Source organism: Dysidea avara, chromosome 9 (assembly GCF_963678975.1).
Source record: "Dysidea avara chromosome 9, odDysAvar1.4, whole genome shotgun sequence".
Taxonomy (NCBI): Eukaryota; Metazoa; Porifera; class Demospongiae; order Dictyoceratida; family Dysideidae; genus Dysidea; species Dysidea avara.
Genome location: NC_089280.1, coordinates 30,960,830 through 30,975,727, shown reverse-complemented (window position 1 = coordinate 30,975,727; position 14,898 = coordinate 30,960,830). Strand labels below are relative to the sequence as shown.

The window sequence follows — 14,898 nt, the reverse complement described above, 5'->3', positions numbered from 1 at the left end:
AACCCAATATTGAGTACTGTAACAGGCTGGGGGCCCTGCTACAGTGCAAGGACTGGACTACGCGTTTCCTTCACTACAATTTTTAATAACGCGTCTCAATACTTCTACACGCATGCGTACATAACACATGACATACACTATAGTGATATACACAGCATACAGCCTGGTTCTTCGACTCTGTTACAGTACCAAATAATATAAGCAATGTTCTACTGAAGAAGTCACTTATAATAGCAGTACACCTGAAATGATTTTATGTCATCAAGTTGACACAACTGATGACACACAATTTGGTTTGCTAGTTCTTCACTTCTTTTTCTACAGATTCTGTTTGTTTACTTGGCCATACCCTCTACACATATATGGCAATACTGTCAATGGATCACTTTATATGTTAAGTGATAATTTCATAACTCCAGGGAACTTTATGTACATCATACACCAACGAGAAAATCCAACTTGACATACAATGTAATAGATAGTACTGGTAGTGAATTATGTGTGCCTCTTGGTGTGCGCCCGGGGCCGCGGCACATCATGTGTTCGTGTGCCGATGAGGGGGAGGGGAGGAAGCACCCAGGTAAATTTCTGACGCTACCACGAGGAATAAAGTGTTTACCAGTGGATGGGTGGGATGAATATACAGTTGCTTGGATGAGTGTACGATCGATTAATTCAACTGTTTAATACCGCGGCCGTAGCAAGCTACTCAGTATACCGTGAGACTGACCAGACACACGACATGATACGGTAGAGATCACAACAAAATTAATACACTATACTCTACTAACCATAAATTAGTGTAAAAGACAACATGAATATCTCGATCACTTGTGCTGCAACTTAATCCTTCGACATATGGATATGTTTGGGTTTCGTTACTTTCACATCGTTTGATGCCCCACGTAAAATTACGTAACAACATTGCGTTAGAGGCGCTTTAATAAAATAATTATTAAGCACTGACTGAGACACGCGAGGACACGCGTTATCAAACCAGATACATAGAATCTAATGGGGAGAGGTAACAGCAGCCAGCTAGTGTTCTGTGACTAAGGGGTCTGCCAGAATAACAGAGGTAAGTAATGTATGCAGCAGTATGTATCACATCACCACCAAGATCACTTTAATATGCCTGGTTGTAATGTTTTATGCTGCAATACCGCTATTAATGCTATGAACAGAACTCTTAACACAGACATGGTAACAATTTCCTTCACTCCAGATATATTTCAACCTGCCTTGGTCAATTATAGTAAGGGCAGAGGCTCAGATTGTCCCATGTAGTTGCAGTGGTGTTGATGGTTTTGCAGCAGTGTTCGTAGTTGAAGTATTCTTTACTAGAGGAATAGCATAACTGTAGCTAATGGATAATACTGTAGCCTCTTTCCCAAGGGTCTGAAACTCACATTATCTTACAATTTCTGAAACAGTTTTTGTTACTTTCACATTGTTTGATGCACCTCTACATACCATTATGTAACAACACTACATTATAGGCACATTGATAAAGCACTGAGACACGTCAAACTCAATAGGTGACAGCAGCCAGTCTTGTGATGACTGAAGATGATGTGCGACTAATTGCTCTGCCAGGATAACAGAGGTATGTATGCATTATTATCACATCACCTCTGTTACCTTCCATTATCCTTGAGTGTACTGTTTTAAAAATGCTATGAACAGAATTCTTAGCACAAGTATGGTGATAATTTATTTCAGGGATATTTCAACCTACTGGTGACCATCTTTTAATAGGGACCTAGTGTACGTTTGTTTCACTGGGGTGTCACACAAGCACTCACTATTGGATGATCTGCGTCAAAGACAAAATTTACCTTAGCCTTTGGCTTACAGCTTTTGACCTGACTTGAATGCATCTTCCTGAAATTTTGTCTGCTGTTTTAGGCTTAATTGTTAGGTTTTCATCCCTGGCCACATCCAATGTGGCCATTTAGCATTTTTAAAAGTTAGTATAACTAGCTATAGTAAACCAAGAAAGCTGCTGTCTGGGCCATGTGAGCCAGCTAGATATAAATCCGTACACCTTCATTGTTACTTTAAGTGTTGGGTTTATTATATCCATTTACCAAACACACCAGTTCTGTGCTTTAAACTTTCTTAATACATCCTATCTACATAACCAGGGGAGTAGAACAAGACCACGTGAATGCGTAATAATGTTGCACAAGTACTTAAAGTATTTCATGTGAACTGAATAGACCCTGTACAAAAAGTAGAGGAAGGGGCTTGATACATATTTTGCTCTATTTAGTTTGTTGCTTGTAATGGTGTGATTCATGATTGGAAAGATGCTGCTGTTATGGCAAGGGCTAAAAAGGGGGGCTAGTTGTAGCCAAAAAGCTAGTTGTAAATGATGATTGGGCTAGTTCTAAAATTTAGACAAAATAGCCAGGTTTACTACAGGAAAGTATACGTACGTATTGTACCTCTTAACTCTTTTACAATTTACCACAGGGATTTGACTAAAAGTCTAAAGATACATCTTGAGATAGCCATTTTCAAAAATTTTCTATTTCATGGTCTACTACTCTGATTAAAAATTACCTTACTAGTTTTAATTTCTTTCTTACAGTTCACTATAAACTGAAAATCAACACATTCATCAAATCAATGCTTTCATGCACATAATTTTATACATAGTTATTTTGTCCCTTCAGCTTGCTAATTATTTCCAGATCTCACTCATTCTCTAAAATCATTTCCAGGTTCAATCATGGCACACTTATGTTTCAAAATTCTTGGGGAGTATGCCCAGACCCCTAGAAACCCCTCTTTACTGCCACTTTGTCCCATGACTTTCATGTCAACAGTAACAGTAGGCATCAATGATTACAATACAATCGTTGTTGTATGATCTATTACTTTCAACAGGTAGTATGACTATGGTTTAATAAAATATTTTTGTTAGTGCTTTGTAGTGCACGTGATCTTGTCTTACCCCTCTGATCTACAACTGTGAAAGATACATCATTGAAATCACAGTGAAATTGTTACAGAGCTTTGAAACATTTTAAGTTTTTCTATCTTCTAAGTTTTAATATTTATTTATAGGTAACTGTGAGTTTTAACACCTCCTTCCCATCTCCCACTGTAGTGATATTTTGTAGTCTTGACTGTTGACTGTGAGTTTGACCACAATCACAGATTGAGATTGACTTAGTAAGTGATACGTGATACCCCTAGTGTTTTGTTTTATAAGCCTAGCACTACAATTAAACAGGTGATTCTGAAGTCACAGTCTAACCCCCTCCACCATACTCCAAATAACCCACACCCTGTTTGCCCATTGTAATCTATAACATCATTGTTACCAAACAACCAACAACATACTTAGTAACCATAGATACAAGACAATAACCATATGTAAGTCCAGGAGCACGACTACCTGAAAACTTACATTCATAAGTGAATAGAATATGTGACCGGATTTGCGAAAAGGGGTCTTCCACACACATCCAATTTACCAACTTTGACAACTCATAACTTCAGATTGGAAATGGCTATTGATTTAAAATTTGGTCAGTACTGCGCACCAACATAGCTTAGTAGTTGGAGAAAGTTTCAGGTTAATATGTTTCTTAAATACTGAGTTATGGTCTTCTGAGTTCATAGAATTGGATGTGTGTGGAAGACCCCTTTTCGCAAATCCAGTCACATATAATGAAAGACTAAATACAACAATGGAGAGTGAGGGCTAACAACAAGAAATCAAAACGCAAAAATTTTGAACCATCCAGCACCAAGATGATTCAGGGAAAAACCCACTGGATTTTACCCACATACGCATGTTACGCACATCAGTAATGTCATCAGTAATGACTGAGTTTCTTTCTACAACTATGTATGTGTTCACTTCTTCATTTTGATGACAGTAGTGACTTTCCATGTAGAATTCTGCCGTTCTCCTAATACAAATGTCATTTTGCAAAGTTTTTTTAGACATACTCTGTAAAATGAAATACAATAGTAATTGTTTTGTTTGTTTTTGTTAATGCAGGTAGCAATGATGTCATCGTCTAATTGTGGGTCAGTCATGACTACTCGCACAGCAGGTAAAATTGGCCAGTATCTCCTCATATTGTACATAGAACTCTATCATCAAGGGTGACTTTTTTGCTGAAGAGCTGCAGCATTTGCAATAGTGTGATGCTAGACTGTGGTACATCGCTCAATAACTTTTTGTTCCAAGTTTTATGTACATGCTGTAACTGATCATATTATTGTTGTTTAAATATCACATCTTTTTGTTTACAAATAACTAACCCTTTGTTATCACATCTTTATAGTAGATCCAATATTACTGTAACTTCTTTCTGTAACAGAACATGTACAGTATGTTACCTCTATTACATTCAGATGGTAGCCCTAATAATTTATGAATGGAATGTGGCTTATTCGTAGTAATGCTTGACCTGCTAAAACACCCTGAAGTTTTTATTTCAAATGTCCTATGTGGTCTGACAATTTCACTGTTTTATATGTACTAGGAAACACACCATTTGGTCTCCTTTTCTGAATTTGGAACCAAACCATTATTTCTTTATTATACTGGACAGTCTGTAATTATTGATGCATCCAGTGGGGGGAGGGGGAATGCATAATCAATAGAGACATTAACAATAATGTTCATGTAAGTTTAGACAGTTCAAGAGTGTCATTATCTACAACTTCATAATTATCATTTGTACACTCAGTCAAATTGTTATCACCAGGAACTTGTCGCTTCTCCAACAGAGGGGACATTACTTGTTCTAAGTACGATTTCACCATTAAGTATTATTCATAACCTTTCCGTAGTGGACTCTCCAACAAACCCCATACATATTCACTGTACACAGAATCACAACTGCGCTTTACCTTTGATTTAAACCCCTGGGTTACCACACATGAATTGGATCACTTCATCTGAAGCCTATACATACTTAATGTCCCTAGCAGTGCAAAACACGCTGTGCTGTACATGATACGAAAGCAATGGATTTTTAAACAACATTTCAGTCTAATAAATAGAGTAGCTACAGTTGTACAGGAGCAGCTTTACATAGTAATGGCATGTTTCAAGCCTTTAGTGAAAGGGGAAAGGGTCCTAATGTAGGGAAAAAGAATAGTGCACGTGCTGAATTGTCGCTGTTCAATAAAGTGCAGACCAGCTAAATAAATTACTTCACACTTGGACACGCTGACATGGTCCACATTCTGTGGGTGTGCCTTACAATGACAGTGTACAGGACAAAGTTCTTGTAAACAATTTCAATTTAGTACATACTGTAACAGTATAGTTGGTATTTTGAAGGCGCACACATGTTGCTGTACCTTAATTTGTTTGCTACTGATTATGGAGGATGATTTGATGCCTACTAACTGAGGCGATTCACTTGGTTTGTCTTTTAACTCAGATTCTACTGATTGTGTGCAGTGTAACACCATTTTGCAGTAAATGTACTTGAAATTTAACTGTTAGACTGGAGTGATTCAATTATATCTAATCACGAGCAATAGTTGAACTTGCACACGCTGGATAACAAATGGCAGAAATGATAACCCTCTTGAGTTTACTTAATATTGGGACAGTCTGTACTAATATATTGCAGGTCCCTATGGTGAATGGGTGAATCCCCAAATTCCCTGTATCCCACCAGTCCCAACATAAGCAGCCCATTGTGTTTATGTTATGAAGTAACAGCTGCTCGTGCCTAATTGTATAAAATAACAAAGGTTATCTGCACGCACAACATGGGGCAGGGTACAAAACCTTGCACGAGACTGTACTATCAGCAAAGATTGCAAATGTAATTTAATGCCAATATTTCTGTATTAACTAATTCAATGAAATATTAAAAATTAATTTAAGGTGTTTAATCAAGCAATACAGCTACTCAACCTATACAACACTGTGCATGACAATAAATTGATTTCAGTGGCTGCTTTGAGCTTCAGTAATGGTGGAGTAATATATAACATACACTTGTAGAATGGCATGACCCACACACTATAGCTAACTGTCACAAATGAAAGGCAGACAGCGCTGCACAGATGATTAGGTATGCAGATATTTAACAAAATTTTACAGATACAACAGGAAGTAGACGAAAGAAAAATTTGAAGAATTCACAATATTATTAATCAGCTTTGACAAAATAAAATTTGACGAAAAGCAAAAAATAACAGGTCTAAACACTGACTTTTGAGGTGCTTATTGGACAAATTAACCAATTTGTCAAATTTTATTTTTGTAAAAATTTTCCTGTTGTAAATTTACAGTTAATATTGTTTCAGAAATTGTACTATAGCATTATCCATTAGCTATGTAGTTATGCTCACAGGCAATTCTAAGGGGAAGGGGGCGATTATGTAGGTCTAGTTCAACTACCAACACTGCAAAACCATCAACACCACTGCAACTGCATGGGACAATCTAAGCCTCTGCCCCTCTACTATAATTGACCAAGGCAAGTTGAAATATATCTGGACTAAAGGAATTATCAGCATGTCTATGTTAAGAATTCTGTTCATAGCATTGTAGCATAAAACATTACAACCAGGCAAACAGTGGTGATCTTGGTGGTGATGTGATACATACTCATGCATACATAACTCACTTCTGTTATCCTGGCAGACCCCTTAGTAGCACGTCATCACAGGCCACTGGCTGCTGTCACCTCTCCCCAGAATCGAGGTTTGATAAAGCGTGTCAGTGTGCTTAATAATTATTATTTTATAAAAGCGCCTATAGAGCAGTGTTGTTACGTAATTTTACATAGAGCATCAAACGATGTGAAAGTAACGAAACCCGGATAGGTTTAGTCTCGGGCACGAGACTAGGATATGTTATGATGACCACGTGATGCTCAAATTACGCAATTTTATGTATTCTAGAGAGAGAACCATCATTGACAATTGTGATGAAAAGATGTACAACAAAACAAATAGGCATGTGAAACCTCGGACAGCATGCGAACACAAAAAGTAGAGGACTACACTGTGGGCATGTCAAGGCAAAACAACAACAAAAAAGACTAATTACTGTAATTACAAAAATAAAACTGTCTAATTTGTGCACCACTCTGTACAGTTTCGTGCTAGAAAAATTCTCTGAGAGGCAGAGATACTGGCAGAGGCAGCAGCATCTAACCATTCCTTAATAATGTGCTTCGAAATCCTTATATCAGCTTGAACGAAGTTTAACAAACTAGATTATATATTCGTTTACTATTCATTCTACAGAGTAAGCGGATTACTCTCGGGATTACAATGCTGTTAGATAAACGGTACACTCAGCTAGTTGCTATGGTTACCTATGGTTAACCGTCCGAGTAGTTACCGTACCTGTCTTGGTAGCTATTCAGTACATCCATTGAGTGTAGCTAGCCTACTTCGGTTCGACGCGAATGTGTGCGTGTGTGTGACAGGGACAGGGAGAGGCTGCTCACGGTTGTCCATAGGTGTTCTGTTAATGAAAAAAGAGGGAATTGATTAAAAGCTGGAACTGATATATAATTTGTAACTGCCTATTACATCTGAAGCTGTAAACAGTTATACTATGTGCTTTTTGCTATTTGGAGCACAAATGACGATTATCATCACATTGTTCTTCATTGCATCCACTACTGCTAAAGTCACCTTCCTGCAAAGGGGCTGGCTTCATCAGATTAGTCTCTGATCATGTGTTGGAGACCAAGCAGAGTCACAGTTCCCTGGTGTTTCCTTCAAGCCAATTAAAAACATTGCATACATTCCTATCTCCTCTGCATGAGGAGGTGCCACACAATGACACTTGGATGAGGGCAGATCCTATCTACCCTCCTTAAGCTTTCTTTCTTTCCCAGCCTAAATTTTAAACCTAGTTATTTACTGTCCCTTGAAGAAACTAAAGGTAATTGTATCTAGACACTTTGAGAAGATTTCAAAGTGTGTAAATATGCATATTGTGTGTGTTCCAAGTACAATTAAAGCTAATTCTATGCATTCAGCGACTTTGTCTCTTATTTAAGTTGTAATTCATGATGTTTATCACACTAAATCAGTATACTATAGCTCTTTTACATGCCACTATCATTAATATTGTTGTGAGCAATCTGTATACATGAGCGTATTCTATTAGAAATATAGTGATAAGTTTGGTAGCATCATGACAAATAAGTACATCATGATCAGTTGTGTATAGCTGCTCTGGTCAATTTACATAAAACAACAATTGGCACAATGGTTAAAAATTGTGTAAAAGTTTAGTTCTTGATCATTGTAGTTATGTTTGAAATTGCAACGATTACCTGTCCATGTGTTCCTATAATAATAAAGTAATACACATGTAACCATAGTGATCCCAGAGTAGTATACTATTACAGGTGCAGCTTTTATTATATATAAATCAAATTTGTTATCAAATTGAATCTGTCAGTTGGTCACCCAACAACACTAGCAGTGAAATCACTTGATGAGAAAGTAGTTTGTATTGATGGTATTCAGCCTGTGTGCATACAGGAAGTCTTAAGTTACAATTCACAGACACACACACACACAGACACACACACACACACACACACACACACCACTATATATATCAACTAACATACCTTTGAATGGGACTGTAACTAATAGTATGATATGTCCTGATCAATGATATCCATATATGTGAAGAGGTATCTGGAGTCTTTAGCAAGGCCGGAGCCCATGGTCTGGCCAGTCCGGCCACTTTTCAGCTACTTGAATTTGTAAAGGATCAAGATACCGGTACTCTAATAGAGCAGTCAGTAAAATATACTCTAATAGAACAGTCATCGCAATACTCAAATATATGGAGCATTTGGTATAAAGTATAGCCACTGTTCTAATTACACTGTTTAGTCTAAGCTAATACATGTATTAGCAATTGCAATCCTAATGTCTTCAGTATCTCAAGGAACTAATTAGCTTCCACTGATTTTTTAAAAGTATAAAATTAGATGTGAAATTGAATTATTAGGTATACTGTAATACAAAATTACCAGGGTATATATCCTTGATGCTGGAGAAAGAGGCTTTGATAACTTCCAGATGTCATTTCAGAGCAAATGGTTTCTTATGAAGTGCTACCACCAATTCAACAAACCTTTTATTACAGTACAGCACAGCCTCCTTCAGATAAAACTTCAGGAATTGCAAAATATTTAGGTCTGCAGCTGTTTTCAAAAATTTCCCTGGGAGGAGCATGCCCCCAGACCCTCGCTTCTAGCTTGGCACATGTAGTTGAGTATCACATGAAAGCAGATATCACAGTAGATCAATAGTGTGCATGACTATTACCTCCATTTCAGTTCACGGATGGCTGGACCACTCAAAATCTCTGGGCTCCGGCCCTGGTGTCTAGATAAACTATTGTGGGTCCATAAATGTCATTTTTCAGAATATAGTTAATACTTTATGACAAAAAGTATAATAGGATTAAAGTTTTTGAACAGCAAGAATCTATAAGTGTACCAATGACAACTTAACTGACACATATACCAGAATCTGTGATAGATGTTGAGTCTGTATAATATATATCTAATCAAAAACAGCCAAGCTGTAAAAAAAGGTGCGGCCCCCAAAAAGGCCATGGTGAAAAAAGATGTGAAATCCAAGGTGGCGGCCAAGAAATGGCTGTGACGGTAGGTTAATGGTTACATTTTAATAACAACAATTCAGTTGAATTTGGTGCCAAGACCAAGCGGCACAAAATTCACCTGAATTGTCGTTATTAAAATGTAACCATTAACCTACCGTCACAGCCATTTCTTGGCCGCCACCTTGGATTTCACATCTTTTTTCACCATGGCCTTTTTGGGGGCCGCACCTTTTTTTACAGCTTGGCTGTTTTTGATTAGATATCACTTCTTTTTGTATTTGTATACTGCAAAGCCGGCCTATGGCTGGCTTTGGGGCTTTTTTAACCCATGTGTTTTTTTCTTTACTACAGGAAAAAGAAAAGAACTTAAAGAAGAATTTTAGTACTTCAATTATTTTTGATTTTATTAGTAATTATACAAATTATTTACATATATTTATTACATGCCCATTATTCCCCACAGGATATTATTTTGCAGCTGATCTCTCTACTGGGTGACTTGAAATGTAGCTGAACTATAACCAGGATGGTTTCTTTGTAGCTGAACTCTCTACAAGGTAACCTCTTCTAGCTGGTCTCTCTACAGGGTATTTTGTTTCTAGCTGAACTCTCTACAGGTGATTTGTTTGCAGCTAAACTCTCTACATGGTGGTTTCCTTGTTGCTGAACTCTCTACAGGGTGTTTTGCTTGTAGCTGAACTCTCTACAGGGTGATTTGTTTCTAGCTTATCTCTCTACAGGTTGATTTGTGTGTAACTGATCTCTCTACAAGCTGATTTGTTTGTAGCTGAATTCTCTGCAAAGTGTTTTGTTTGTAGCTGACCTCTCTTCAGGGTGATTTGTTTCTAGCTGATCTCTCTACAGGGTGATTTTTTTGTAGCTGACCTCTCTTCAGGGTGATTTGTTTCTAGCTGATCTCTCTCCAGGGTGATTTTTTGTAGCTGACCTCTCTTCAGGGTGATTTGTTTCTAGCTGATTGCTCTGCAGGTTGATTTGCTTGTAGATGAACTCTCTACAGGGTAACTTGCTTGTAGCTGAACTCCTTACTTTGTGTCTAGTTTGTAGCTGATCTCTCTATAGGGTGATTTGTTTGTAGCTGAACTCCTTACATTGTGTGTAGTTTCTAGCTGATCTCTCTACAGGGTGATTTGTTTGTAGCTGATCTCTATACAAGTTGATTTGTGTGTAGCTGATCTCTCTGCAGGGTGATTTGTTTGTAGCCGATCTCTCTACAAGGTAATTTGTTTGTAGCTGAACTATCTATAATGTGATTTGTATGTAGCTAATCTCTCTGCAGATTGATTTGTTTTAGCTGAACTCTGATTTGTTTTTAGCTTATCTCTGTACAGGTTGATTTGTGTGTAACTGATCTCTCTACAAGCTGATTTGTTTGTAGCTGATCACTCTGCAGGTTTATTTTGTTTCTAGATGATCTCTCTACAGGTTGATTTGTTTGTTGCTGATCGCTCTAAAGGTTGATTTGTTTGTAGCTGAACTCTCTGCAAAATGTTTTGTTTGTAGTTGATCTCTCTTCAAGGTGATTTTTTGTAGCTGACTTCTCTTCAGGGTGATTTGTTTCTAACTGATATCTCTACAGGGTGATTTTTTGTAGCTGACCTCTCTTCAGGGTGATTTGTTTCTAGCTGATCGCTCTACAGGTTGGTTTGTTTGTAGCTGAACTCTCTACACGGTGATTTGCTTGTAGCTGAACTCCTTACATTGTGTCTAGTTTCTAGCTGATCTCTCTACAGGGTGATTTGTTTGTAGCTGATCTCTCTACAAGTTGAATTGTGTGTAGCTGATCTCTCTGCAGGTTGATTTGTTTGTAGCTGATCTCTCTACAAGGTAATTTGTTTGTAACTGAACTGTCTAAAAGGTGATTTGTTTGTAGCTGATCTCTCTGCAAGTTGATTTGTTTTAGCTGAACTCTCTACAGGGTGATTTATCTGTAGCTGAACTCCTTACATTGTGTGTAGTTTCTAGCTGATCTCTCTACAGGGTGATTTGTTTGTAGCTGATCTCTCTACAAGTTGATTTGTGTGTAGCTGATCTCTCTGCAGGTTGATTTGTTTGTAGCCGATCTCTCTATAGGGTAATTTGTTTGTAGCTGAACTCTCTATAAGGTGATTTGTTTGTAGTTGATCTCTCTGCAGGTTGATTTGTTTTAGCTGAACTCTCTACAGGCTGATTTGTTAGTAGCCGATCTCTCTACAGGGTAATTTGTTTGTAGCTGAACTCTCTACAAGTTGATTTGTGTGTAGCTGATCTCTCTGCAGGTTGATTTGTTTGTAGCCGATCTCTCTACAGGGCAATTTGTTTGTAGCTGATCTCTCTACAGGGTGATTTTTTTGTAGCTGACCTCTCTTCAGGGTGATTTGTTTCTAGCTGATATCTCTACAGGCTGATTTTTTGTAGCTGACCTCTCTTCAGGATGATTTGTTTCTAGCTGATCGCTCTACAGGTTGGTTTGTTTGTAGCTGAACTCTCTACAGGGTGATTTGCTTGTAGCTGAATTCCTTACATTGTGTCTAGTTTCTAGCTGATCTCTCTACAGGGTGATTTGTTTGTAGCTGATCGCTCTACAGGTTGGTTTGTTTGTAGCTGAACTCTCTACAGGGTGATTTGCTTGTAGCTGAACTCCTTACATTGTGTCTAGTTTCTAGCTGATCTCTCTACAGGGTGATTTGTTTGTAGCTGATCTCTCTACAAGTTGAATTGTGTGTAGCTGATCTCTCTGCAGGTAGATTTGTTTGTAGCCGATCTCTCTACAAGGTAATTTGTTTGTAACTGAACTGTCTATAAGGTGATTTGTTTGCAGCTGATCTCTCTGCAGGTTGATTTGTTTTAGCTGAACTTTCTACAGGGTGATTTGTTTGTAGCTGAACTCCTTACATTGTGTGTAGTTTCTAGCTGATTTCTCTACAGGGTGATTTGTTTGTAGCTGATCTCTCTACAGGGTGATTTGTTTCTAGCTTATCTCTCTACAGGTAGATTTGTGTTGATTTGTTCATTGCTGATCGCTCTAAAGGTTGATTTGTTGCAGCTGGACACCCTGCAAAGTGTTTTGTTTGTAGCTGATCACTCTAAAGGGTAATTTGTTTGTAGCTGAACTCTCTCCACAGTGACTTGTGTGTAGCTGAATTCTGTGTAACTGAATTCTCTAGAGAGTGACTTAATTGTAGCTGAATTCTCTACACAGTGCATGACTTGTTTATAGCTGAACTTTCTTCAGTGTGACTTGTAATGTTCTGAATCTCTATAGTGATATATTTGCTTAACTCTCCACATGGTGACTGTCTTCTTGCTGAACTGTCTATAAGATTAACTGTTTGCAGCTGAACTCCCTACAGAATAACTTGTGATGCAATAAAATTCTATAATGAAATAAATAAATTAGCCGAATGCTCTATTAGGGTGACTGTTCTATTAGAGTATCTCGATTTCGCATTTGCTACACGGAGTTGGCTTTCGAATCATAACTCAGTGGTTTGTAATCCGATTCTTCTGTACTACTGCAAGGACTTTCTATGAAGATTATTCCAGCTATACACCGATTTTCAGCTCATTGCTCTAAGCGGTTTGCCTAGTAGGCGTGAAAACTAATACTTTTTTATTCATAAAAATCGATCGCGTAATTGTGACACAGGTTGGGTTTTGTCTCATATCTCCATGGTCTTTATCTCGATTCCTTTCAAACCACCAAAAGGCACTCCTACAATGGTTACTCCATCTACATAGCAATTTTCAACTCATTTCATGAAGCGGTTTACCCTGTAGGCGTGACAACAAATCGATCTTGTTTTACGCGAATAATCGGTCATAACTCCTGAACCATTCATTGGATTTGTACCAAATTTGATGCTAGGATTCGCCTTTGGACTCCCTTTCTGTGTGCCAAATTTCAAGGCGATCGGAGTACGCGTTTGCTTGTTATAGCAATTTTTGCAAGTGTGCGAAAAGACGAAGAAGAAGAAGAATAAGAAAAAAAAAACGAAGAAAAAAAAACGAACCTTTGGCAGCTCGTATCTCGGAAATGGCTTGAGCGATTTCCTTCAAATTTGGAATGTAGACTCCCTTGGCTGGCGGGCAACTGTGTAGCAAATTTGGTTTCAATCAGATAAGTGATCACCGAGATACAAAGGTGTGAAAATGACGTTTTCGTTCTTCCTGTCAATATACTCACGGGTGTGGCGCGCCGGCTTCTTGGGCCGCACGACACACTACCGTGTGTCTTGATATGAACTGTACATGGTGTCTCTATGTTAGTGTAGTCCTGATAATGTGATCAATTGTTGATCCACGTAACTCTTAATGATAACAATGAGCAAGATACCACTATACTTCACCCAAACCCAATGATCAACCTAAAAGTACCACCCTCTCCATTTTATTACCAATTTATCTTTTTTCCCGATGCAAGAACACTCTGAGATTGGAATGATTTACCTAATGACTTGATTGAAAGTAATACTAGATTCTACCCCTGTTCAAATCCAAACTGCAAACACTACTCGACTCTTGATTGACAATTAATTTTTATAGCAAAGACACACACACACACACAAATTTCCTATGTATTATGATTGTATTCTTTGGACTAGCCCCCTGGATGCATCAGACATTGTATGTCTATCCAGTGAATTTAAATAGCAATGTATTACCAAATTACAAAATAATTCATGAATTACAAAATACTCTGAACATAATTCACCAGTACAAAAAATCATGGCATATTCAGTAGCTGTGATTCAAACAATAAGATATAAAATATAGAAATAACAAAATCACCATTGATTTTGCTTCATACAGTCAGTAACCACTGTTATAGATTATGCAATAAATTTTAAGATGGGAGTTATAGGCAAGTCCATTCCATTTTGGGAAAGTCAGTATGCATATCTAAAACTTCATCATACCATTTTCATCCACAAGGTCATATCTAAACAGCTAATATAATTTCCAGAACTATCCCAGAACGCCTTTCCATTGAGCATTATCTAAGAGATTCCTCTGCCAGATTTAAGATGGCAAATGCTTCAACAGTGTCTTGACTGAATTTTGGGAAATCACCCTTATGGTCATGTCTAAAACAATCAAACTAGCATGGTGCTGTTATAGCAGAAAGCACTTTTCTAAAATGCTTCTTGTAATTCAAGTTTATCCTACCCTTAAATGAGTAGGAATTTAACTTATAATGTACTACATATTTAATATGTTGAATGCACCCATAAGAGTTATTTTCCTAAATTCAGTCACATATTTGTATTGCATGCAATGTTGCTGATGAGCAT

At 37.6% G+C, this 14,898-nt stretch overlaps 1 protein-coding gene and 2 long non-coding RNA genes across 4 annotated transcripts in view; 1 reads left to right on the top strand and 2 right to left on the bottom strand.

Moving 5' to 3' along the window:
• LOC136267040 (receptor-type tyrosine-protein phosphatase S-like) overlaps positions 1-14,898 on the bottom strand; it is a 31,203-nt gene that overhangs the window by 10,446 nt on the left and 5,859 nt on the right. The window lies entirely within an intron of this gene.
• On the top strand, positions 843-4,294 carry LOC136267064 (uncharacterized). Its single transcript, XR_010706480.1, has 3 exons — positions 843-1,078; positions 1,500-1,606; positions 4,022-4,294. It is a non-coding gene; the product is annotated as an uncharacterized lncRNA (long non-coding RNA).
• On the bottom strand, positions 3,861-6,742 carry LOC136267061 (uncharacterized). Its single transcript, XR_010706476.1, has 3 exons — positions 6,624-6,742; positions 4,288-4,337; positions 3,861-4,232 (listed from the first exon to the last, which is right to left on the bottom strand). It is a non-coding gene; the product is annotated as an uncharacterized lncRNA (long non-coding RNA).